The sequence below is a fragment of the Oryzias latipes genome, chromosome 3 (genome assembly GCF_053564925.1).
Source record: "Oryzias latipes strain Hd-rR chromosome 3, Olatipes_Hd-rR_3.1".
Lineage (NCBI taxonomy): Eukaryota > Metazoa > Chordata > Actinopteri > Beloniformes > Adrianichthyidae > Oryzias > Oryzias latipes.
The window spans coordinates 43,139,494-43,166,357 of NC_136239.1; the positions used below are offsets into that span (position 1 = coordinate 43,139,494).

The window sequence follows — 26,864 nt, forward strand, 5'->3', positions numbered from 1 at the left end:
CAGGTCGATTCTCATCTGGATATTTGATAAAAATGTTTTTGATTGATGTCATGCCTGCTTGAATGTCAATGTTTGTATATAAACTTTCGATATCAATAGAGAAAAAGAAAGAGTTGTTTGGGACAGTCAAGGTTTTAATGATGCTTATGAAGTGATATGTATCTTTGATGTAGGAGGGATGTTTGATAGACAGGGGATTCAAAAAATGATCTAAATATTCTGCTGTTTGGTAAGTTTCACTCCCACAATCTGCTACGATAGGTCGCCCCGCAGGCACTTTGAAAGGCACAGTCCAATTCTTAGGATCCTTGTGAATTTTTGGTAGGATGTAGAATCTTCTCAGCCGTGGCTCTACCTCTCCTTTCAAATATTTCAGTTGTTTTTCATTAATAAATTTCTTGTCATGTAGTTGGACCAAAATTTTATGTACCTTGGGTACCGTGTTTAAATAAATAGGTTTTCTTAGTTGTTTATAATATTTTGTGTCATGTAATTGTCTTTTTGCCTCCATTATGTATTGGTCTCTTCCTAATATTACTACAGTACTACCTTTATCCGCAGGTTTGATAATTACATGTTTATTTTGGGCTAATTCTCTAAGTGCTCTTTGTTCCTGTAATGATAAGTTTGGTTTTTCATCTTGTATTTTAAAGTGTTTGTAGAAGTCCTTTTCATCCTTTTTAATTAAAGCTTTGATTTCTGGAGGCAATTTGTCATTGTCAGGGGTCCAAATAGAAATGGGCATAAACTTTTGTTGTTGTTGTTGTTGGTTATAATCATGTTTATCTGAAAAATATGCTACTAATTTTAGTTTCCTATGATAGTTTTGAAGATCATATTGAAGTTGGGTTGTATCAAATTTACTTTTGGTAATGGTGGGAACAAAGGTTAGTCCTCTATTCAGAAGGTTCCACTGAGTCTGGGTTAGAGTGAAATTCTCAGCCAAGACCAGAACATTCTGAAGGAAAAGTGGTGTTGCACCTTTTGTCCCCTCTTCAAAAAGACTTAAGGGGCTGTCAAGTTTAAATAACTTGTCCAGTGTTTAAGCAATTCAATTCAATTCAATTTTATTTGTATAGCCCAAAATCACAACAACAGTCGTCTCGATGGGCTTCGAAGTAAAACATGAAATCAAAAGGATCACGAATACAAAGAGTTCAATAGAAAAATACTAAAATGAACTAACAAACTGACTAAGCTATACTGGCATCCCTGCCCTTAGACCCCCCTTCGCGGTAAGGAAAAACTCCCAAAAAAACCGGATTCCGGAAAAAACGAAGAAACCTCAGGGGTGCCCACATGAAGGAGGGATCCTCCCCCAGGACGGACAGGCGATTTACCAGAACTCTTAGAGAAGAATTAACTTATCTAAATCTACAACTACATATATAAAAGTCCAGCAGACGAGCTTCATCCAGCCGTGGTTGTGGGGACAGTCAAAGGCGCGAGTCGAGCCGGAGACAGGAACCACAGCCAGGTGTAGGAGCAGGAGCAGAGACGAGGTACTCGGTCAGGCACAGAGCAGAGACGAACCAGAGATGAGCCAGAGGCAGGATCCACAGCCAGGTGTAGGAGCGGGAGCAAAGGCGAGGTAAACGGTCAGGAACTGGAGCACGGATGAGCCAACTGGAGTCTGGAAGCACTCCCACTCCCCAGGAGGGGAGAGGAAAAGAGGGACAATACATGAATCGCACTGCACCAAACAGAGGCATGGAGAACTAAATAATAAATTATGATCAAGAATAGAGGAGAGGAAGGGTAGAAGTAAAAAAGGAAAGAAGACAGAACCCCAGTGCACCATAGTTACCCCAGCTTCAACTTCTAGCAGCCTTTTAAAAGAAATAGTTTTTATTAAGTTTAATTTAAACAAACTAACATTAAGTTAAATAATCTCTGAATACTAACTAGTCTGACAATAAGCCTGTCCAAAGAGGAACGTTTTCAGTCTAGCTTTGAATGTAGAAACTGTGTCGGCCTCTCTTACATGAGCTGGGAGTTTATTCCATAAGACAGGGGCTTGGTGGCTAAACGCTCTACCTCCAACCGTACTTTTACTAATTCTAGGAACCACAAGCAGTCCTGCATTTTGCGAGCGAAGTGTTCTGATTGGTTGGTAAGGGACTATGAGGTCCTTAATATAGGACGGGGCCATTCCATGTAAGGCCTTATAGGTTAACAGGAGGATCTTGAACTTGATTCTAGAATCAACTGGGAGCCAATGGAGCAAAACCAACACAGGAGTGATGTGATCTCTTCTGCTGGTTCCAGCTAACAATCTAGCAGCTGCGTTCTGAACAAGCTGGAGACTTCTTAAGGAACTCTTAGGACACGCTGCTAACAAGGAGTTACAGTAATCCAGCCTCGACGTAACAAATGCATGGATGAGTTTTTCAGCATCACTCTTAGAAAGTATATTTCTGATCTTAGCAATATTCCGCAGGTGAAAAAAGGCAGTTCTACATGCCTGAGATATGTGAGCCTTAAATGATAAATCCTGGTCAAGTAAAACCCCAAGGTTTCTAACTGTGGAATTGGAGGCTATACTTATACCATCCAGGGAGACTATCTGAGCAGACAGAGCATCTCTGAGGTTTTTAGGACCAAGTATAATGACCTCAGTTTTTTCTGGGTTCAAGAGGAGGTAATTAATTGTCATCCAGGTCTTGATGTCACTGATGCAGGCGTTCAGTTTCTCTATCTGGTCATTCTGGTCAGGCTTCATGGATAAATACAACTGCGTATCGTCGGCATAACAATGAAAATTAATGCTGTGTTTCCTGATTATGTTTCCTAGGGGTAACATATAAAGCGTAAACAGGATCGGTCCCAAGACTGAGCCCTGTGGGACTCCATAGTTGACTCGAGTGCACTGAGAGGAATGGCCATTTACATTAACGAACTGATACCTATCAGACAGATAGGATTTAAACCACTGGAGAGCAGATCCTCTGATCCCTATGTCCTGCTCTAATCTATGGAGTAAAATACCGTGGTCGATAGTGTCAAAGGCAGCACTGAGGTCCAACAGGACCAGAATAGAAAGTAGTCCCTTTTCTGAGGCCAATAACAAGTCATTAGAGACTCTAACTAGTGCAGTTTCCGTACTGTGGTGAGGTCTAAACCCCGACTGAAAGTCTTCAAAGTGGCTGTTGTCCTGTAGGTGGCAGTAAAGCTGCTTAACTACAACTCTTTCTAGGATTTTAGAAATAAAGGGCAGGTTTGATATCGGTCTATAGTTGGCCAAGATGCTAGGATCCAAACTGGGCTTTTTCAGAAGAGGTTTAACAACTGCATATTTAAAAGACTGTGGCACGTAACCCGTTTCCAGAGAGGCATTTATCATTGTTAATATGGGATCATTAATTAGGGGAAAAGTTTCTTTAAAAAGTCTAGTGGGAATTGGGTCTAACAGACACGTTGAGGATTTGGAGGACGTAATAATTGATGTTATTTCCGCTTGATCCACAGCAGTGAAGCAGTCCAATGTTACAGAGGTTTCTATGGATGCCTCCATTTCTACCGCTTCGGCCTGCTCTGGGCTGATAGTAGGAATAACTTGATTTAACTTATGTCTAATATTTGAGATTTTACTATCGAAAAATGTAAGAAAATCATCAGAGCTGAGAGAAACAGGAACATGTGGTTCTACTGAGCTCTGACTGCGTGTTAATTTAGCTATAGTGCTAAAAAGAAATCTTGGATTGTTTCCATTCTCTGATATTAAGGTTGAATAGTACTGGCTTCTAGCTCTACGCAGAGCTTTTTTATAATTTAATAGGCTATGTTTCCAGATATCCAGAGACTGCTCTGAACCGGAGCGGCGCCATTCTCTTTCCAACTTACGGGTTTCTCGTTTAAGAGAACGAGTTTCAGCGTTAAACCACGGTGCTACTCGGTTTTGTCTGACGAACTTAGGTTTCAAGGGGGCAACAACATCGAGTGTACTCCTGAGGGCTTGTAAGGCATCATTAACAAAGTGGTCATTTATACTAGGACTGATAATATGGGAGCTGGTCTCAGAGTATTTTCTCAGAATATCACTAAGTACTGGCTGAACTGTGTGTTTAAACTCAGACACAGAACGGTCAGTTAAGGTTCTTCTAAGTTGTTTCTTATTCACTGGTGCAGAAGGATGTTCCAGTGTAAGCTGGAAGGTAATCATAAAGTGATCAGAAATGATGGGGTTAAGAGGAAGGACACTCAGCTGGTTGATCTCTATCCCATGGGTTAGAACAAGGTCCAGGGTGTGCTTATGACAGTGAGTGGGTTCATTCACACTTTGGGTGAAACCAACATCATCTAATAAAGCTGCAAAAGCCTTTCCTAGGCAGTCACTGGGGTCATCAACATGAATATTAAAATCCCCTGTTATTATAGTCTGATCAGAATCTAAGACAATAGTCGATAGGAAGTCGGAAAACTCAGTTAAAAATTCTGAATATGGGCCGGGGGGGCCCATATTCAGCATTGCTCTAGCTGTCGTTCGAGTCCAATGCACATCGTCCGGCTCAGTTTCAAAGTCAGTTTCCGGAAGAGGGGGGATGTGAGGGAAGTTCCGTCTGATGTGTTGGTTGAGTAGTTGCAGTGTTTTTTGTTCTGCATGACGTAGGTCCTCGGAAAAGTTTATCACTGGTATCCAAATCTCTGCATATGGGAACTGTTTTTTAGCAGTTCTCAACGCTGCCTGTGCTTGTTTAATTGTGGTCTGTTTAGCCTTTTGTCCTCTATGGTTTAAGCCAAAAGACAGTACCACTTTCTCCACAACCACATGGCTAGTTGATTTTGCCATCAGTGCCTGGGCATGACGAAAGTTGGCTCCCGGATAACTCTCAATTTGTAGGTCACGGACATGGTGTCCCTGAATCCTGGACAAATTAGAGTCTCCTATAATAAGCCACTTTTTCTGCACATTCAAATCCCAGTCAATCAATTTACGATCTGAGTTTGGATGCCTCGTAACGTGATAGCGGTGGGGTCTGGGTGTGGAGAAGAGGTCCTCCGAATTCCCCCCTTGGGAATCATCATGAGAGTCATCATAAGCAGCGTGGACTAAGGCTGACACTCTGTGCACATTTGGAGATGTGCTTCTTCTTCGTGGAGGTGCCTGGTGTACGCTATCCACGTCTTCGTGGTCAGAAGTAAGTGACTCTTCCTCTGACACGTTTGATGTTTCCCTGACTACTCTTACTCGAGGAGGTCTCTGATCGAGTGGACTAGTGCTGGTTTCTGACACATCCTGCAGGTTGGAGACTTCCATGATGACAGCGTTGCTGTCGTAATCTTCCTGCCTTCTATTCCCACGTACTCTCCGATCAGGTGATGGAATTTCCTCAGGGAGGGATTGAATTTCAAAGTCATCCTCCTGTATGACACGTTTTGTCATTGTAGCCACCGCTCGAGTACATGCTTTCTTCCCCGTAACAGTACCCCTGCTTTTCTCTCTCTCTCCCCTTCTTTCCTGTTCTGGTGGTTCCATTTGTGTAGCAAATGTTCTTTGCTCTGGCACAGCTCTTATTTCCTGTCTACTGTCATCCACAGCAGAAGTAATAAGTGCCTCTACATGGTCCACTACACCAGGGGACATACGAGGCAGGTTTCTGTAGGCCCACCTTGTGGCCACTTCAAAGGCTGCCTTCCAGTTTGGAACCAGATCTTTTTTCAAGTCCTGCATCAAGAGCTTCAGACTGGTCTTGTAGTGTTCCTCCAAGATGACCAAGGTATTATAACCCCAGTTCTTAGCATTGCCTGTGATTAAATCCATTGTGTCATCTGTTGGAGCAGCAGGTTTAATCATGGAAGACAGAACCTCAACCATACGGGAGATCATCCTTGGCTCCGGTTTTCCTGGCTTAGGAGCAACGTTTTGCAAATGATGGACTGTTTTAATGACCCTATGCATCTGACGGACCAGCTGCCCAAACTGTGGGTCAGTTTGTTCTGGTCTATGAATGTCCTGTCTCCGAATTCTGCCAAAGTGAACAGCATTTCGGTTTTCCCTTGGGCCATCACGGACCACTGATGCATAGGAGCGAGGTTGATAGGGGCGAGGTTGCTGTTCGCGATAGCGATACCCAGCAAAGGGAGGCACAGGCTGGTTAGGGCGAATGGTTGTAGCCCCCCTTCCGCGGAAGTTGGGCGGTGCGCGGTCCATCCCAAAGCGGGTATCGCTGCTATGACCCCTCTGATATTTTGGGAAGGTTTGTTTCCTCCCCCTCCGCGGACGGACAAGTGTCCACTCCCCGTCCATTTGATAGATTTTTTTATTTTTTTTATTTCCGGTTCGCCTTTGTTATTATAATTTAATAAGGCGTGTGTGGAAATGTTCTTTTTGTTTGTTTTTATGTTATTTAAGTGTTTTTGGTTTTTTATATTTTTTGTGAAATAAAATAATCCAATTTGAAAAGAAATGTTTTTTTAAAAAAAAAGAAAGAAAAAACACAAGTGTTCAAAAGAAACACGTGTTCAAAAGAAAAAGAGCAAAAAAGCAAAAAAATGCGTGCTACAGTGGCAACGTTTCGACCTCTAATAAGGTCTTCTTCAGGCCTATACAGCACGCAAATCACTGTGGCTAAATTGGCTGGCACTTGTGGAGATGTTGTCCCTACGAAGAGCAGAGCAGAAATGAGCTCTGTTCAGCCTGTCCCAATATATAGCCTCCTGGCTCCACCCCCTTGTATTTTCCCCATTTTCTTTTTTCCAGTTTCTTTTTATTTATACCCTTTATTTTAAAGTTGTTTTTTAAGTTATTTAATGCATGAATCAATTGCCAAATTCAATTTTAACCATTTAAAACATAAATTTACCTAATATTTATTACTTTTAGTGAAAATTCATAATGATTTTAATTATATTTTAAAAAATGTTTCTTATGCCAACTTTTATAGCCCTATGCATTTATATGTGTTTTATTTTTGGATGTTACTTTTGTATTGTGTATAATGAATTTACTTAAAATAACATATTTTGAAATTATGATGTTTTTAATAAGAATACATTTATGCAATGATATGATGTTTTTATGATTAGGTTAGGGCTAAATTCTAAATTTGGTTTAATATTTCAACAGTTTGGTTAGGGTTAGGGCTGAATTCTAAATTTGATTTAATATTTCAACCATTTGATTAGAGTTAGGGCTACATACTCAATTTGGTTAGGGTTAGGGCTAAATACTTTGGTTAGGGTTAGAATTCGATTAAAGGGCCAGGTTAGGGTTAGAATTTGATTAAAGGGCCAGGTTAAGGTTAGATTTCGATTAAAGGGCCAGGTTTACAGGATCCAATCAAGGTAAGTCATATATTGAAGGTAAGTAATTTACAAGGTAAGTAATTCAATTTCTAATTAGGGGCTCGGTTAGGGTTAGGGTTAGGATTAGGAGGTGAAGCCCTACTCCAGCCAAAATTCGGGAACCTTGGCGCCCTCTTCCAGCCGGAGACGGGAAAGGCACGGTCCATCCTCTGGTCCGGTTGGCCCCGGTAATTAAGGTTGAGCGCACGGGGATTGTTGTAACGTCTCCTACCGTAGCGCACTGTGGTCCAAGCACCTCCATCTTCTTCTCCGTCGTGGAAGTACATGGTAGGTGTCAGTTTTTCCACCAAGGAAAATTTTCAGTAAAAAGGAAAACTTGAAAAATTTGAAAAAGAAAAAATAAGAAAAATGCGGGACAACCACTTAAAAGAGTGTTTTTTATTCACAAAAAATCAAAAAATAAACAATACAAAATTAGAATAAAGTGTGCTCGCTACGCGTTTCGGCAAAAATCTGCCTTCATCAGGCTCTATGCACACAAAAACGTAGCTACCACTTGGCTGAAAAGGCGGGTTAGGGTTAGGGTTAGGGTTAGGGTTAGGGGTTAGGGTTAGGGTTAGGTTTAGGGTTAGGGTTAGGGTTAGGGTTAGGGTTAGGGGTTAGGGTTAGGGTTAGGTTTAGGGTTAGGGTTAGGTGTTAGGGTTGGGGTGAGGGTTCCAAGCTATACGCCCGGAGCCCTCGTGCACGGACCATTTCTGTCCCCACGCAGATCTCGCTCTCCCCTCTGGGTAATTTGAAATCAATTATTTTATTCAATCACAATCTAATTAGGTTTAGGGCTCTCAGGTTCAATTTGGTTAGGATTAGGATTAAAAATCTTTGGGGCAGGGCCATATGAGAATAGATTCAGGAAAAAGAATTTACAGGGGGTGAAAAAATCTGGTGATGGAGAGGGACTGTTTAGCAACTCCCTCTGCTGGCCGAAATGGGGAAGAGCGGTTAAGTGTCTCTAATTAGAATAATGGTGTTTTTTTCTTATTCAGGCCTCTAGGATGGAGGGTGTCTAATTTGGAAATCCAATTTCTCTCATGTCTTCTTCTCTCAAAGGTTGACCATCTGGGATTCGTCTGCACGGCTGTTGCTCTGACTGAATCCCATCCGTGGGAAATGAAATGTTGTACCAGGTAAGTGTCTGTGTTTTTGTGTTTTGTGATGTTGTGTCTGTGTTGGGTGAATCTAACTAAGAGAGTGTTTCCAGTCTCCCCAACGTACTGTATCCCACAGGTGGAGCAGGAGATAACATAAATGCAGTTTTGAGAGTGGGGGCTCCCCCTGCATAGAGACGGAAACACATTTTTGTTGTGGTGGCTGCAAATCCAATCCAAATGTTTGAAAAAAGAGGTGAGTGCTCTGGATTTTGGTTGTGTAGGGGGAGGAAGTTTGGCTCTAATTAAAATGTCCTTAAGATTTTTGTTTCTCCTGTAGGCTGGCAGAAATCTGTGCTCCTCGAGCAGCCCCTGGCTCTGAACCAGATCCCGGAAGTTCCTCCTGAGGACTCTCACCATCCTGCACGTGGCTGCCGAATGTGTTGTGACAATGGGTAGAAGGGGGGCTGTATAAATAGGTTTAACTTGTTGAAATGACTTAAAACATTTTCTTAGAAAGGAGCGGGAATAACCCCTTGTGTATAATGCAGAAAAAAGAATTTTGGTGGCCTTTTTAAAGTCTGCCTGTTGGGTGCAGATTCTGTGGAAGCGGAGCAGCTGGGATTTAACCAGACCTGCAAATGTGTGTTTGGGATGAAAGCTGGTTTTATGTAACAGTGCATGTGTGTCTGTGGGTTTAAAATAAACTTTAATGTCCAATTTGTGTGTGGTGTGAAAGTCACTTCCCTTAAATGTGGTTGTGTCTAGAAAGTCGACTGAAGAGGCGTGGCATGTTGATTTGAGTTTGATGGAAGGGTTGTGGCTGTTGAGAGTCCCCAGGAAGGTTCCAAACTCCTGCTCAGAGTGGGTCCACACGCCCCAGATGTCGTCGAGGTACCTGTAATAACAGAGCGGCTTTAAAGCACATTTCTGTAATGCAGATGATTCCCACTCTGCCATGAATATGTTGGCATAAGCCGGTGCAAATTTTTTGCCCATAGCTGTGCCCTTAATTTGAACAAAAAATTCTCCATTAAATTCAAAATCATTTCTGTTTAGATTAATCTCTAATAATTGGAGAAGTTCTTTATCTGGTCGTTTTTTGTCTGGGTATTTATGAAAGATTCTTTTAATACTGTCAATGCCCTCTTTGTGGTCAATATTGGTATATAAGCTATCAATATCCATAGTGAAAAGAAAAGAGTCTGCTGGGATTACTAACTGTTTAATTTTTTCAATAAAATGATATGTATCTTTAAGGTAACTGTCATGTTTATTAGATAACGGATTCAGAAAAAAGTCCAAATATTCTGCTGTATAATAGGTTTCACTCTCACAGTCTGAAACAATGGGTCTGCCAGGAGGAATTTTAGATGGAACGGTCCATTTTTGGGGATCTTTATGGATTTTGGGTAACATGTAAAACCGTCTGGGCCTCGGTTGCGAGTTGCCCTGCAGGTAAGTTTTTTGTTTTTTATTTATAAATTTCTTTTTCAGTAAATTATTAATAATTGTATCTACTAGGGGGATTGTATCTAAATAAATGGGTTTATTGAGTTTATGATAATAGGTTACATCATTTAACTGTCTGTAACCTTCATATAAATAATCTTTTTTATCCATAATTACTGTTAGACTGCCCTTATCGGCTGGTTTGATCACTATATCTTTATTTTGGGCTAATTCTTTTAGAGTTTTGGTTTCCTCACCACTCAAATTTGGAGTGTTATGAATGATTTTAAAATCATTCTCAAAGTATGAAATATCCTGGTCTATTAAACGGTTAATTTGTGGTGGGAGAGTAGCAGATGGGGGTGTCCAGTCAGATTTCAGTGTGAATGGCTGAGGTTGGATGCTGCTTTTGTCCTTATAGTGAACAGTTAACTTAATTCTGCGATGGTACTCCTGTAAATCATGTCTGGATTGAAAGGTCAAATTCTTACTGTTACATTTGGAAGGGATGAAAGTAAGACCTCTGCTCAGCAGGGAAAGCTGTGTAAGAGAAAGAACAAAGTTATCACATAGATTCATGACTCCATCTTTCCCCTCCCTCTGTGAGAGGCTTAAAGGGAGCTTCAGTTTAACCACGAAGCCCAGTGTTCCAGAATCCTCTTCGCGGTAGCTGCCGTCCAGTGGATGCTGTCAGTTTGGGTCTCAAAGAAGCCACTGAGTGGGGGGATGTAGTCTGTCAGTTCTTGGATGTGTTGATTTAAATGGATAAGGATGACTTTTTCATCTGGTGAAAGGTGAGGTGAAAAACTGACGTGAGGGACGAGGATCGTCGCGTCTGGGAATCTCTGTCCTGCCACCGTCAGGGCTTTGATCATCTCTTTGACTGGAGCTTTTTTATCCCTCTGGGATCTGTTGTTGAGGCCAAAGGATAGCAGGAGAACCTCTGGTTCCGTCTGGAAGGTGGCCGTCTTCAGGAGAAATTCTGCATGATGCCATCTGGCGCCAGGAAAACTGTCCAATTGTACATTTCCACCTTTGAAAGGTGGGAGGCGGCTGATGTTTGAGTCTCCTATGATGACCTTCTTCTGATGTATGTGCAGGTGCCACTCTGTAAATTTGCGGGGTGTGTTGTCGTGTCGTGTTGGAGCACACACCTGCATTTCTGCTGCAGAAGTTGTCGTCTGCTCTGCTCGCTCGATGGCTAGGCGAGATTGCACGCTGGATCTCAGCTTGGAGAGAGTGGCAGGGGTGAGTGTGTGGTACCCTCTGCTCTCCATGGTGCTGGTTTGGATGGGAGGAGGAGGAGGACTCCCTTCTCTGTGAGGGGGGCGTTGGCTTCCTTTTCTCTGGCTCAGCGCTGTGATCTGCTCATCTGCTGGTTCTGGCTCCAGAGTGATTTCCTCTTCGGCTTCAGAGTCAGCCTTCTGCATGTCGAGAACTCGTACGACACTTTCTGCCGTAGAGCTTATTTGAGAGCGATTTATGCGTGGTGGAAGAGGGATTACAGGAGAAAGACGAGATGGAGATGTGGGAGGAGAAAGTTCTGTTTCACTTGCCTCCTCAAGGTCAAACAGAGGTGACCAGTCCTCCTGTTGTGGTTCTGTCATGGTCTCCACTGAAACCCGGGAGATTGGTGCAGGGGGAGGCGCTGCGTGGATTTGGGCGATCGTTGTGATCTGATGACTGCTGCTTTGTGGTGAAGGGGGTGGTCGTGCTGCAGCTGGGCTCCGTGGTCTCGTGGAGGGAGGCTGGTTCACTGGAGGTGATGATGGAGCCAGCTCAATCACAGCATGTGGGTCCTCTTCTGCTGTCTGGTCAGCTGTCTGCGTTGGGAGAGAAGAAACGGCAGCAGCAACAGGAAGTGGAGCAGGAGGTGCTGTTTCTGTCGTCCTGGCAATGATGACCGCCTGGGCACGGTCTATTGTATCCTGTCTCAGGCGTCTGCCTAAATTACGTTTCGCCCACGTTGTGGCTATTTCAAAGGGGCCTCTCCAGTCTGGTGAAGGAAACTGGGTGAGCTTTTGCATTTCAGAGTCAATGTTCTTTTGATAATGCTCTCTGAGGATGAGAACGGTAGTGAAGGCCCAATTTCTAGCATTGCCGTCAATCAAAGTCTGTGTTTGTAGATTTGGGGATGCTGGTTTGATAATTGTGGCTAGATTGTTTGTTATTTTGTCCAGGGAGGGAGGATGAGCCTCTCTGGACACATTGGTGAGGTGGTGTACAGCTTTAATCAGTCTGTTCATTACACGCACCTTCTCTGTGAAATCAGGGTCATTAGACTGTACCCTGTGGGGGGGGGCTTCATTCCGAGCATCTGCTGGTATAAAGACGTAGCGGCCATTTTGGTTGGAGGGACCGCGTGGCCTAGGTCTTGGCGCACGTTGAGCGCCATCTTGAAATGGGTAGCGCGGCCCGCTATAGAACGGCTGCGGTGCAGGGCGATGTCTCACCTGCTGTCTGCCGTAGAAGGTCGGCTCCAGAAAATGGGCTCCCTCTCTGGTGACGTCCGCATAGGATCGGCGTCCGTCTCGGCGTGGGTAGCTGGAAAAATCCGCAGCTGCACGTCTGTTCTGTGGCCTGTCGCGTTCATAGGCCCGTTCCCTCCGTCTGCCTCCTCTGGACTGCACCAGTATCCATCCGTCGTCGTGTGGGCGCGGTGGCATGGCTTACTGTGGTCCTGGTGTGATTCGGCCCGTTGCAGAAGGGACCTCCGTCACACGTGGCTAAGAAGCTATGCTAATACTGGGAGGCTATGCTAATAATAAACTAGGAAACAAGATTTACCGATCAACTTCGGTTTAATAAAAAAATAATACAAGCCAAGGTTGCAACGTTTCGAACAAGCTTAGTATTCTTCAGGCTGGCTTAACAAAAAACATGAGAAGCGAACATACTGACGAGGATCAGCTCCATGCATGCGTCTTCTCATCAAAATGGAGGGGATGGGTTAGGGTTAGGGTTAGGGTTAGGGTTAGGGTTAGGGGTTAGGGGTTAGGTGTTAGGGTGAGGGCGAGAACTCCACGCTGCATGCCTAGAGTCCTCATATGCACAGGCCATGTCTGCCTCTACTGGATCCAGCTCTCTCCCCCGTGTAATGTGCCACTGAACCCAGGTGTACATCATCTAATTAGGGTTAGGGCCCTAAAGTGGAGTGGTTAAGATTAGGGCCAGAGACCTTTAGGGCAGGGCTATATGAGGATGGATTATGAACATCCTTAGTCTCCCTCTGCTGGACAAGAAATATTGGACTGTCTGGTGATGCAGAGGGGTTGTTAAGCATCTCCCTCTACTGGATGAAGGGAGGAACAGCGGTTGAGCAACCACTAAGAGAACATTGATGGCCTTCTCTCATTTAGGCCCCTGGGGTAGAGGGTGTCTAATTTTAAAATCCACATCCTCTCATGTCTTCTTCTGTCTGCGGTTGACCATCTGGGATTAGTCTGCACAACTGTTGCTCTGACTGAATCCCATCCATGTGAAATAAAATGCTGAACCAAATGAGTGTCTGTGTTTTTCTGTTTTGTGATGTTGTGTCTATGTTGGGTGAATCTAACCAAAAGAGTGTTTCCAGTCTCACCAACATACTGTATGCCACAGATGGAGCAAGAAATTAAATAAATGCAATTTTTAGAGTGAGGGCTCCCTTTACATAAAGATGGAAAAGTATTTTTGTTGTGGTGGCTGCACAACCAATCCAAATGCTTAAAGAATGAAATGAGTGCTCTAGATTTGGGTTGTGTATGGGGAGGAAGCTTGGCTCTGACTAGGATGTCTTTGATATTTTTATTTCTTCTGTATGCTGGCAGAAATCTGTGTTCCTTAAGAAGCCCCTGGTTCTGAAGCAGATCCTGAAAGTTTTTCCTGAGGACCCTCACCATCCTGCAAGTGGCTGCAGAATATGTTGTGATAATGGGCAAGAGGGGGGATAAATCTATGATATTATGTTGCTGAAATGACTTGAAGCATTTACGTAAAAAGGAGCGGGAATAGCCCCGTGTGTACAATGAGGAGAAAAGAATTTTGGTGGCCTCCTTAAAGTCTGACTGTTGGGTACAGATCCTGTGGAAACGGAGCAGCTGGGATTTAACCAGACCTGCAAATGTGTGTTTGGGATGAAAGCTGGTTTTATGTAACAGGGCATGTGTGTCTGTGGGTTTAAAATATACCTTAATGTCTAATTTATGTGTGATGTGAAAGTCACTTCCCTTAAATGTGGTTGTGTCTAGAAAGTCGACTGAGGAGGCGTGGCATGTCGATTTGAGTTTGATGGAAGGGTTGTGACCGTTGAGGGTCCTCAGGAAAGCCCCAAACTCCTGCTCAGAGTGAGTCCACACGCCCCAGATGTCGTCGAGGTATCTGTAATAACAGAGTGGCTTTAAAGCACATTTCTGCAATGCTGAGGATTCCCACTCTGCCATGAATATGTTGGCATAAGCGGGAGCAAATTTCTTACCCATAGCTGTGCCCTTAATTTGAATAAAAAATTCCCCATTGAATTCAAAATCATTTCTGCTCAGATTAATTTCTAATAACTCCAATAGTTCTTTATCTGGTCGTTTTTTATCTGGATACTTCTGAAAAATCCTCTTGATACTGGCAATACCCTCTGTGTGATCAATGTTTGTATACAAGCTATCTATGTCCATAGTAAAGAGTAAAGAATTTGTTGGGATTATTATCTGCTTAATTTTCTCAATGAAATCGTACGTGTCTTTCAGATAGCCGTCATGCTTGTTAGATAGCGGATTTAAAAAGAAGTCCAAATATTCAGCCGTGTAATGTGTTTCACTTTCACAGTCTGAAACTATGGGTCTGCCAGGAGGAATTTTAAATGGAATGGTCCATTTTTGGGGATCTTTATGGATTTTGGGTAACATGTAAAAACGTCTGGGCCTTGGCTGCGAGGTGCCCTGAAGATATGTTTTTTGTTTTTGATTAATAAATTTCTTTTTCAATAAATTATTAATAATTTTATCAACTAAGGGGATTGTATCTAAATAAATGGGTTTATTGAGTTTATGATAATAAGTTACATCATTTAACTGTCTGTAACCTTCATGTAAATAATCTTTTTTATCCATAATTACTGTTAGACTGCCTTTATCGGCTGGTTTAATCACTATTTCTTTGTTTTGGATTAATTCTCTTAGAGCTCTAGTTTCCTCCCCACTCAAATTTGGTGTATTGTGAACGATTTTAAAATCATTCTCAAAATAGGAAACGTCCTGATTGATCAAAGTGTTAACTTGTGCTGGGAGGATTGTAGAAGGGGGTGTCCAATTAGATTTTTGTGTGAATGGCTGAGGTTGGATGCTGCCTTTATTCTCATAGTGAATGCTTAACTTAATCCTGCGATGGTACTCCTGTAAATCATGTCTGGATTGAAGGATCAAATTCTTACTGTTACATTTGGATGGGATGAAGGTAAGTCCTCTGCTCAGCAGGGAGAGCTGTGTAAGAGAAAGAACAAAGTTATCACATTGGTTCATAACTCCATCTTTCCCCTCCCTCTGTGTAAGGTTAAGAGGAAGATTCAGTTTAACCAGGCAGACCAGTGTTCCAGCATCCTCTTGGCCGTCGCAGCAGTCCAGTGGATATTGTCACTTTGTGTTTCAAAAAAGCCACTGAATTGGGGGATGTAATCTGTGAGTTCTTGCATGTGTTGATTCAGATGAATTAGGACGGCTTTTTCATCCGGTGGAAGGTGAGATGAAAAGCTGACGTGTGGGACGAGGATGGTGGCGTCTGGAAACCTTTGTCCTGCCACCGTCAGGGCTTTAATCATCTCTGTAACTGGGGCCTTTTTGTCCCTCTGTGACCTGTTATTCAGGCCAAAGGAAAGCAACAGGATCTCTGGTTCAGTCTGGAAGGTGGCTGTCTTCAGGAGGAATTCTGCGTGATGCCACCTGGCCCCAGGGAAACTGTCCATTTGTACATTTCCACCCTTGAAAGGTGGAAGGCGGCTGATGTTGGAGTCCCCCACGATGACTGTCTTCCGATGTATGTGTAGGTGCCAATCTGTGAATTTGCGGGGCGTGGTGTCGTGTCGTGTTGGAGCACACACCTGCATTTCTGCTGCAGAAGTTGTCGTCTCCTCTGCCGGTTCAATGGCTAGGCGAGACTGCACGCTGGATCGCAGTTTGGAAAGAGTGGCAGGGGTGAGTGTGTGGTACCCTCTGCTCTCCATGGTGGAGGTGCTGGTTCCTCTAGGAGGGGGGCTCCCTTCTCTTTGGGGGGAACATTGGCCTCCTCTTCTACGGCTCCGTGCTGTGGTCTGCACCTCATCTGGTTCTGGCTCCAGGATGATTTCCTCTTCTGAGTCAGAAACAGTCTTCTGCATGTCCAGAACTCGCACGACGCCTTCTCCTGTAGAACTTATTTGAGAGCGATTTATGCGTGGTGGAAGAGGGATTGTAGGAGAAAGACGCGGAGGAGATGTGGGAGGAGAAAGTTCAGTTTCACTAGTCTCTTCCAGGTCAAACATCGTCTCCCATTCCTCCTGAATGGGCTCCGTCATGGTCTCAACTGAGACCCGGGAAATTGACGTGGGTGGAGGCGGTGCATGAACCTGTGCGATCGTGGTGATCTGATGCCCGCTGCTCTGAGGTGGGATGGGTGGTCGTGTTACAGCTGGGCTCTGTGGTCTCGTGGAGAGAGGCTGGTTCGCTGTAGGTGGTGATGACGCCAACTCGATCACAGCATGTGGGTCCTCTCCTGATGTCTGATCAGCTGCCTGTGTAGAAAGAGGAGGAGGAGCAGCAGCAGGAGGAGGGGGGGCTGGTTCTGTCAGCCTGGCAATTATGACAGCCTGCGCACGGTCTAAAGTGTCCTGTCTTAGGCGTCTGCCTAAATTGCGTTTAGCCCATGTTGTGGCTATTTCAAAGGGACCCCTCCAGTCCGGTGATGGAAACTGCATGAGCTTATGAATCTCAGAGTCAATGTTTTTTTGGTAATGTTCTCTGAGGATGAGAATGGTAGTGAAGGCCCAATTCCTAGCATTGCCATCAATCAAAGTCTGTGTTTGCAGATTGGGGGCTGCCGGTTTAATAATTGTGGCCAGATTATGAGTTATTCTGTCCAAAGAGGGAGGATGATCCTCTCTGGACACATTGCTGAGGTGGTGTACAGCTTTAATCAGCCTGTTCATGACACGCACCTTATTTGTGAAGTCCGGGTCATCAGACTGTACCCTATGTGGGGGGACTGCGTTCCGAGCATCCGCTGGTACAAAGACATAGCGTCCATTTTGATTTGAGGGTCCGCGTCTAGGTCTTGGTGCAGGTTGAGCGCCATCTTGGAATAGGTAGCGTTGCCCATCGTAGAATGGCTGCGGTGCGGGGCGACGTCTCACCTGCTGTCTACTGTAGAAGTTCGGCTCCAGAAATTGGGTCCCTTCTCTGGTAACCTCTGCATAGGAGCGGCGCTCGTCCCGGCGTGGGTAGCTGGAAAACCTCGCAGCCGCCCGTCTGTTCGGTGGCCCGTATCGCTCGAAGATCCGTTCCCTCCGTCTGCCTCGTCTGGATTGGACCAAGGTCCATTCATCTTCGTCTTGCCACGGTGGCATGGCTAACTGTGGCCAGAATGTAATTCGGCCACTTGCAAAAAACACTTTCGTCACACGTAGCTGAGAGGCTATGCTAATTAATGAGCGAGGGAAACGGGTTTCACCGATCAACTTCGGTTTAATTCGGAGCGTTCAGGCTTACAAAAATGTAAAAACAAAAACAAGCCAATATTGCAACGTTTCGAACAAAACACGTCTTCGTCAGGCTGGCTTGTAAACAATAAACAAAGTAAGCATACGAACGGTGAACAGCTCCGAGCGTTCGGCTCCTCACGGTGATGAGAGAAAGTGTTTGTGAGCTGATGAAACATTTCCAACAATGCATTTGGGGTCCTCATCCAATCAGGAGGCGTTGCTAGGTAGAATGAGGCCTCCACCTGTCGCTGGAACTTGCAGGCTCGGAGCGTTACATTCAAATGCATACATCCATTTGTGTTTTCATATAAAAAAAAGTAAACTATTTGTTTTTTAAAAAAACTTGTAAAATATTAGAACATAAACAATTTAAAATAATGTTAAACAGTGTCTTTTTTAAGGAACTCAATACAACCAACATACTGTAAACAAATATATAAAAAATAATAAATAACCCAGGGTGCTGTTGAAAATTGAACAGGATGAGCAGCTGGTTGTCCTGTAAATAAACAGCATCAAGGAATGTGCATTTATTGCATAATATTCTAAAAGTAAATTACTAAACAGACAAGTAATTGAATAACTATTATTTTTTCTATATTATGGAATTAAAACATTCCGTGTCAACGATGATGACCAACCCTTTAAAAGAGAAGAAGGAAAATAATAGAAGTTAGTCATAAATTTGCAAGCCATGGCAGTATGCATCTGTCAAAATGGGAATAAATGGAGGGAAGAAACAAAGAATCAGCAGAGGAACAGACGGCTCGGGCCGGTTAGATGTTAGGGTGAGGGCGAGAACTCCACGCTGCATGCCTAGAGTCCTCATATGCACAGGCCATGTCTGCCTCTACTGGATCCAGCTCTCTCCCCCGTGTAATGTGCCCCTGAACCCAGGTCTACATCATCTAATTAGGGTTAGGGCCCTAAAGTGGAGTGGTTAAGATTAGGGCCAGAGACCTTTAGGGCAGGGCTATATGAGGATGGATTATGAACATCCTTAGTCTCCCTCTGCTGGACAAGAAATATTGGACTGTCTGGTGATGCAGAGGGGTTGTTAAGCATCTCCCTCTACTGGATGAAGGGAGGAACAGCGGTTGAGCATCCACTAAGAGAACATTGATGGCCTTCTCTCATTTAGGCCCCTGGGGTAGAGGGTGTCTAATTTTAAAATCCACATCCTCTCATGTCTTCTTCTGTCTGCGGTTGACCATCTGGGATTAGTCTGCACAACTGTTGCTCTGACTGAATCCCATCCATGTGAAATAAAATGCTGAACCAAACGAGTGTCTGTGTTTTTCTGTTTTGTGATGTTGTGTCTATGTTGGGTGAATCTAACCAAAAGAGTGTTTCCAGTCTCACCAACATACTGTATGCCACAGATGGAGCAAGAAATTAAATAAATGCAATTTTTAGAGTGAGGGCTCCCTTTACATAAAGATGGAAAAGTATTTTTGTTGTGGTGGCTGCACAACCAATCCAAATGCTTAAAGAATGAAATGAGTGCTCTAGATTTGGGTTGTGTATGGGGAGGAAGCTTGGCTCTGACTAGGATGTCTTTGATATTTTTATTTCTTCTGTATGCTGGCAGAAATCTGTGTTCCTTAAGAAGCCCCTGGTTCTGAAGCAGATCCTGAAAGTTTTTCCTGAGGACCCTCACCATCCTGCAAGTGGCTGCAGAATATGTTGTGATAATGGGCAAGAGGGGGGATAAATCTATGATATTATGTTGCTGAAATGACTTGAAGCATTTACGTAAAAAGGAGCGGGAATAGCCCTGTGTGTACAATGAGGAGAAAAGAATTTTGGTGGCCTCCTTAAAGTCTGACTGTTGGGTACAGATCCTGTGGAAACGGAGCAGCTGGGATTTAACCAGACCTGCAAATGTGTGTTTGGGTTAGGGTTAGGGTTAGGGTTAGGGGTTAGGGGTTAGGGGTTAGGGTTAGGGTTAGGGTTAGGGGTTAGGGGTTAGGGTTAGGGTTAGGGTTAGGGTTAGGGATTAAAGATTAGAAATTCACCACCAAAGGCGGTGAATTTCGGATGCATGGGCCATCCTTCCGTCCAGAAAGCCAGAATCATCCGCCCCACACTCAAAAATTAGAATAAATGGACTTACATGTTCAAAAATTAGGCTCTCATCGTCCTGGATAACTTGTATTTTCAATTTTGTCTCCTCTTCTTTCTTCTTTGCAGGGACATTTCCTCTATTTCCTCAGGTAAGTAGCCTCGCCTTTTCTTTGCAGGATATTTTTCAGGCTCCTCCTGGAATCACTTGTTGCCCAGAATAATGCGCGATATTTCGGACTTCCTGGTCCTTCTTCAGGTGCTGAACTGAGCAAATTTTGTTTGTATATCCCCTGTACATGAGAGCTTGGATGGAATAAAAATCCTTTGTCCATAAGTCCTGGTCTGATTGCCTTCTGTTTTATTGTGCCTTCGTATGACAGGGCTGCAAGGTGAGTGAGTGAGTTGGAAGAAGCAGGTCCGCTTAAATAGAGCAGGTGGGCAGAGTTAGCCTTTGTATTGCTCCTGAATGGCTGTGGATCCATGCTCTTCCGAAATTGTCCGTAGCTTTATGGCTCTTTGAAGTATATTCTCACTTATAGTTTTTAGGAGTGGGAGCACACCCCCCCTCACCAAGATGAGGTCCAAACAGTTAAGGAAATCACCCAGCTTGCACAAACAATTTTTATTTTTCCTCTTCAGTCATTTGTCCTCCAAAAATCCTCTCAGATTAGGTTTTTCTTACTTCTTCACTGAGGTTAGGTTTAGGAATAGGTGACTTGGGAGGCATGTATAGTCCAAAACATCATGTCTGAGAAAATATCTTTTCTTCTGCAGCATGGAAGGAAGTGGGACTTCAAACCCTGGCACCAGACTGACAAAGGGGCACGAGCTTAGTTAGGGATTAAAGATTAGAAATTCACCACCAAAGGCGGTGAATTTCGGATGCATGGGCCATCCTTCCGTCCAGAAAGCCAGAATCATCCGCCCCACACTCAAAAATTAGAATAAATGGACTTACATGTTCAAAAATTAGGCTCTCATCGTCCTGGATAACTTGTATTTTCAATTTTGTCTCCTCTTCTTTCTTCTTTGCAGGGACATTTCCTCTATTTCCTCAGGTAAGTAGCCTCGCCTTTTCTTTGCAGGATATTTTTCAGGCTCCTCCTGGAATCACTTGTTGCCCAGAATAATGCGCGATATTTCGGACTTCCTGGTCCTTCTTCAGGTGCTGAACTGAGCAAATTTTGTTTGTATATCCCCTGTACACGAGAGCTTGGATGGAATAAAAATCCTTTGTCCATAAGTCCTGGTCTGATTGCCTTCTGTTTTATTGTGCCTTCGTATGACAGGGCTGCAAGGTGAGTGAGTGAGTTGGAAGAAGCAGGTCCGCTTAAATAGAGCAGGTGGGCAGAGTTAGCCTTTGTATTGCTCCTGAATGGCTGTGGATCCATGCTCTTCCGAAATTGTCCGTAGCTTTATGGCTCTTTGAAGTATATTCTCACTTATAGTTTTTAGGAGTGGGAGCACACCCCCCCTCACCAAGATGAGGTCCAAACAGTTAAGGAAATCACCCAGCTTGCACAAACAATTTTTATTTTTCCTCTTCAGTCATTTGTCCTCCAAAAATCCTCTCAGATTAGGTTTTTCTTACTTCTTCACTGAGGTTAGGTTTAGGAATAGGTGACTTGGGAGGCATGTATAGTCCAAAACATCATGTCTGAGAAAATATCTTTTCTTCTGCAGCATGGAAGGAAGTGGGACTTCAAACCCTGGCACCAGACTGACAAAGGGGCACGAGCTTAGTTAGGGATTAAAGATTAGAAATTCACCACCAAAGGCGGTGAATTTCGGATGCATGGGCCATCCTTCCGTCCAGAAAGCCAGAATCATCCGCCCCACACTCAAAAATTAGAATAAATGGACTTACATGTTCAAAAATTAGGCTCTCATCGTCCTGGATAACTTGTATTTTCAATTTTGTCTCCTCTTCTTTCTTCTTTGCAGGGACATTTCCTCTATTTCCTCAGGTAAGTAGCCTCGCCTTTTCTTTGCAGGATATTTTTCAGGCTCCTCCTGGAATCACTTGTTGCCCAGAATAATGCGCGATATTTCGGACTTCCTGGTCCTTCTTCAGGTGCTGAACTGAGCAAATTTTGTTTGTATATCCCCTGTACACGAGAGCTTGGATGGAATAAAAATCCTTTGTCCATAAGTCCTGGTCTGATTGCCTTCTGTTTTATTGTGCCTTCGTATGACAGGGCTGCAAGGTGAGTGAGTGAGTTGGAAGAAGCAGGTCCGCTTAAATAGAGCAGGTGGGCAGAGTTAGCCTTTGTATTGCTCCTGAATGGCTGTGGATCCATGCTCTTCCGAAATTGTCCGTAGCTTTATGGCTCTTTGAAGTATATTCTCACTTATAGTTTTTAGGAGTGGGAGCACACCCCCCCTCACCAAGATGAGGTCCAAACAGTTAAGGAAATCACCCAGCTTGCACAAACAATTTTTATTTTTCCTCTTCAGTCATTTGTCCTCCAAAAATCCTCTCAGATTAGGTTTTTCTTACTTCTTCACTGAGGTTAGGTTTAGGAATAGGTGACTTGGGAGGCATGTATAGTCCAAAACATCATGTCTGAGAAAATATCTTTTCTTCTGCAGCATGGAAGGAAGTGGGACTTCAAACCCTGGCACCAGACTGACAAAGGGGCACGAGCTTAGTTAGGGATTAAAGATTAGAAATTCACCACCAAAGGCGGTGAATTTCGGATGCATGGGCCATCCTTCCGTCCAGAAAGCCAGAATCATCCGCCCCACACTCAAAAATTAGAATAAATGGACTTACATGTTCAAAAATTAGGCTCTCATCGTCCTGGATAACTTGTATTTTCAATTTTGTCTCCTCTTCTTTCTTCTTTGCAGGGACATTTCCTCTATTTCCTCAGGTAAGTAGCCTCGCCTTTTCTTTGCAGGATATTTTTCAGGCTCCTCCTGGAATCACTTGTTGCCCAGAATAATGCGCGATATTTCGGACTTCCTGGTCCTTCTTCAGGTGCTGAACTGAGCAAATTTTGTTTGTATATCCCCTGTACACGAGAGCTTGGATGGAATAAAAATCCTTTGTCCATAAGTCCTGGTCTGATTGCCTTCTGTTTTATTGTGCCTTCGTATGACAGGGCTGCAAGGTGAGTGAGTGAGTTGGAAGAAGCAGGTCCGCTTAAATAGAGCAGGTGGGCAGAGTTAGCCTTTGTATTGCTCCTGAATGGCTGTGGATCCATGCTCTTCCGAAATTGTCCGTAGCTTTATGGCTCTTTGAAGTATATTCTCACTTATAGTTTTTAGGAGTGGGAGCACACCCCCCCTCACCAAGATGAGGTCCAAACAGTTAAGGAAATCACCCAGCTTGCACAAACAATTTTTATTTTTCCTCTTCAGTCATTTGTCCTCCAAAAATCCTCTCAGATTAGGTTTTTCTTACTTCTTCACTGAGGTTAGGTTTAGGAATAGGTGACTTGGGAGGCATGTATAGTCCAAAACATCATGTCTGAGAAAATATCTTTTCTTCTGCAGCATGGAAGGAAGTGGGACTTCAAACCCTGGCACCAGACTGACAAAGGGGCACGAGCTTAGTTAGGGATTAAAGATTAGAAATTCACCACCAAAGGCGGTGAATTTCGGATGCATGGGCCATCCTTCCGTCCAGAAAGCCAGAATCATCCGCCCCACACTCAAAAATTAGAATAAATGGACTTACATATTCAAAAATTAGGCTCTCATCGTCCTGGATAACTTGTATTTTCAATTTTGTCTCCTCTTCTTTTTTCTTTGCAGGAACATTTCCTCTATTTCCTCAGGTAAGTAGCCTTGTCTTTTCTTTGCAGGATATTTTTCAGGCTCCTCCTGGTATCACTTGTTGCCCAGAGTAATGCATTTATATTTCGGACTTCCTGGTCCTTCTTCAGATGCTGAACTGAGCTCATTTTGTTTGTATATCCCTTGTGCATGAGAGCTTGGATGGAATAAAAATCCTTTGTCCAAAATCCGGGTCTGATTGCCTTCTGTTTAATTGTGCCTCCGTATGACAGGGCTGCAAGGTGAGTGAGTGAGTGAGTTGGAAGAAGCAGGTCCTCTTAAATAGAGCAGGTGGGCGGAGTTAGCCTTTGTTTTGCTCCTGAATGGCTGTGGATCCATGCTTTTCCGAAATTGTCCGTAGCTTTATGGCTCTTTGAAATATAGTCTCACCTATTGTTTTTAGGAGTGGGAGCACACCCCCCCTCACCAAGATGAGGTCCAGACAGTTAAGGAAATCACCCAGCTTGCACAAAACATTTTTCTTTTTCCTCTTCAGTCATTTGTCCTCCAAAAATCCTCTCAGAATAGGTTTTTCTTACTTCTTCACTGAGGTTAGGTTCAGGATTAGGTGACTTGGAAGGTATGTATAGTCCAAAACATCATGTCTGAGAAAAAATCTTTTCTTCTACAGCATGGAAGGAAGTGGGGCCTCAAACCCTGGCACCAGACTGACAAAGGGGCACGAGCTTGTCAGGGGTTAAAGATTAGAAATTCACCGCCAAAGGCGGTGAACTTCAAGTGCATAGGCCTTCCCTCCGTCCAGAAAGCCAGAATCATCCGCCCCACACTCAAAAATTAGAATAAATGGACTTACATATTCAAAAATTAGGCTCTCATCGTCCTGGATAACTTGTATTTTCAATTTTGTCTCCTCTTCTTTTTTCTTTGCAGGAACATTTCCTCTATTTCCTCAGGTAAGTAGCCTTGTCTTTTCTTTGCAGGATATTTTTCAGGCTCCTCCTGGTATCACTTGTTGCCCAGAGTAATGCATTATATTTCGGACTTCCTGGTCCTTTTTCAGATGCTGAACTGAGCACATTTTGTTTGTATACCCCTTGTGCATGAGAGCTTGGATGGAATAAAAAATCCTTTGTCCAAAATCCGGGTCTGATTTCCTTCTGTTTAATTGTGCCTCCGTATGACAGGGCTGCAAGGTGAGTGAGTGAGTGAGTTGGAAGAAGCAGGTCCTCTTAAATAGAGCAGGTGGGCGGAGTTAGCCTTTGTTTTGCTCCTGAATGGCTGTGGATCCATGCTTTTCCGAAATTGTCCGTAGCTTTATGGCTCTTTGAAATATAGTCTCACCTATTGTTTTTAGGAGTGGGAGCACACCCCCCCTCACCAAGATGAGGTCCAGACAGTTAAGGAAATCACCCAGCTTGCACAAAACATTTTTCTTTTTCCTCTTCAGTCATTTGTCCTCCAAAAATCCTCTCAGAATAGGTTTTTCTTACTTCTTCACTGAGGTTAGGTTCAGGATTAGGTGACTTGGAAGGTATGTATAGTCCAAAACATCATGTCTGAGAAAAAATCTTTTCTTCTACAGCATGGAAGGAAGTGGGGCTTCAAACCCTGGCACCAGACTGACAAAGGGGCACGAGCTTGTCAGGGGTTAAAGATTAGAAATTCACCGCCAAAGGCGGTGAACTTCAAGTGCATAGGCCTTCCCTCCGTCCAAAAAGCCAGAATCATCCGCCCCACACTCAAAAATTAGAATAAATGGACTTACATATTCAAAAATTAGGCTCTCATCGTCCTGGATAACTTGTATTTTCAATTTTGTCTCCTCTTCTTTTTTCTTTGCAGGAACATTTCCTCTATTTCCTCGGGTAAGTAGCCTTGTCTTTTCTTTGCAGGATATTTTTCAGGCTCCTCCTGGTATCACTTGTTGCCCAGAGTAATGCATTTATATTTCGGACTTCCTGGTCCTTCTTCAGATGCTGAACTGAGCACATTTTGTTTGTATATCCCTTCTGCATGAGAGCTTGGATGGAATAAAAAATCCTTTGTCCAAAATCCGGGTCTGATTTCCTTCTGTTTAATTGTGCCTCTGTATGACAGGGCTGCAAGGTGAGTGAGTGAGTGAGTTGGAAGAAGCAGGTCCTCTTAAATAGAGCAGGTGGGCGGAGTTAGCCTTTGTTTTGCTCCTGAATGGCTGTGGATCCATGCTTTTCCGAAATTGTCCGTAGCTTTATGGCTCTTTGAAATATAGTCTCACCTATTGTTTTTAGGAGTGGGAGCACACCCCCCCTCACCAAGATGAGGTCCAGACAGTTAAGGAAATCACCCAGCTTGCACAAAACATTTTTCTTTTTCCTCTTCAGTCATTTGTCCTCCAAAAATCCTCTCAGAATAGGTTTTTCTTACTTCTTCACTGAGGTTAGGTTCAGGATTAGGTGACTTGGAAGGTATGTATAGTCCAAAACATCATGTCTGAGAAAAAATCTTTTCTTCTACAGCATGGAAGGAAGTGGGGCTTCAAACCCTGGCACCAGAGTGACAAAGGGGCACGAGCTTGTCAGGGGTTAAAGATTAGAAATTCACCGCCAAAGGCGGTGAACTTCAAGTGCATAGGCCTTCCCTCCGTCCAGAAAGCCAGAATCATCCGCCCAACACTCAAAAATTAGAATAAATGGACTTACATATTCAAAAATTAGGCTCTCATCGTCCTGGATAACTTGTATTTTCAATTTTGTCTCCTCTTCTTTTTTCTTTGCAGGAACATTTCCTCTATTTCCTCAGGTAAGTAGCCTTGTCTTTTCTTTGCAGGATATTTTTCAGGCTCCTGCTGGTATCACTTGTTGCCCAGAGTAATGCATTTATATTTCGGACTTCCTGGTCCTTCTTCAGATGCTGAACTGAGCACATTTTGTTTGTATATCCTTTGTGCGTGAGAGCTTGGATGGAATAAAAATCCTTTGTCCAAAATCCGGGTCTGATTGCCTTCTGTTTAATTGTGCCTCCGTATGACAGGGCTGCAAGGTGAGTGAGTGAGTTGGAAGAAGCAGGTCCTCTTAAATAGAGCAGGTGGGCGGAGTTAGCCTTTGTTTTGCTCCTGAATGGCTGTGGATCCATGCTTTTCCGAAATTGTCCGTAGCTTTATGGCTCTTTGAAATATAGTCTCACCTATTGTTTTTAGGAGTGGGAGCACACCCCCCCTCACCAAGATGAGGTCCAGACAGTTAAGGAAATCACCCAGCTTGCACAAAACATTTTTCTTTTTCCTCTTCAGTCATTTGTCCTCCAAAAATCCTCTCAGAATAGGTTTTTCTTACTTCTTCACTGAGGTTAGGTTCAGGATTAGGTGACTTGGAAGGTATGTATAGTCCAAAACATCATGTCTGAGAAAAAATCTTTTCTTCTACAGCATGGAAGGAAGTGGGGCTTCAAACCCTGGCACCAGACTGACAAAGGGGCACGAGCTTGTCAGGGGTTAAAGATTAGAAATTCACCGCCAAAGGCGGTGAACTTCA

The 26,864-nt window shown here is 43.7% G+C and overlaps 2 long non-coding RNA genes across 2 annotated transcripts; one reads left to right on the forward strand and one right to left on the reverse strand.

The window, feature by feature from the left end:
• The first annotated feature begins 8,160 nt into the window (after positions 1-8,160).
• LOC144991227 (uncharacterized) lies at positions 8,161-9,110 on the forward strand. The gene is made up of 2 exons (XR_013655209.1): positions 8,161-8,646; positions 8,731-9,110. It is a non-coding gene; the product is annotated as an uncharacterized LOC144991227 (long non-coding RNA).
• On the reverse strand, positions 8,443-25,872 carry LOC111947857 (uncharacterized). Its single transcript, XR_013655210.1, has 2 exons — positions 19,661-25,872; positions 8,443-9,288 (listed from the first exon to the last, which is right to left on the reverse strand). It is a non-coding gene; the product is annotated as an uncharacterized LOC111947857 (long non-coding RNA).
• Positions 25,873-26,864: the final 992 nt, after the last annotated feature.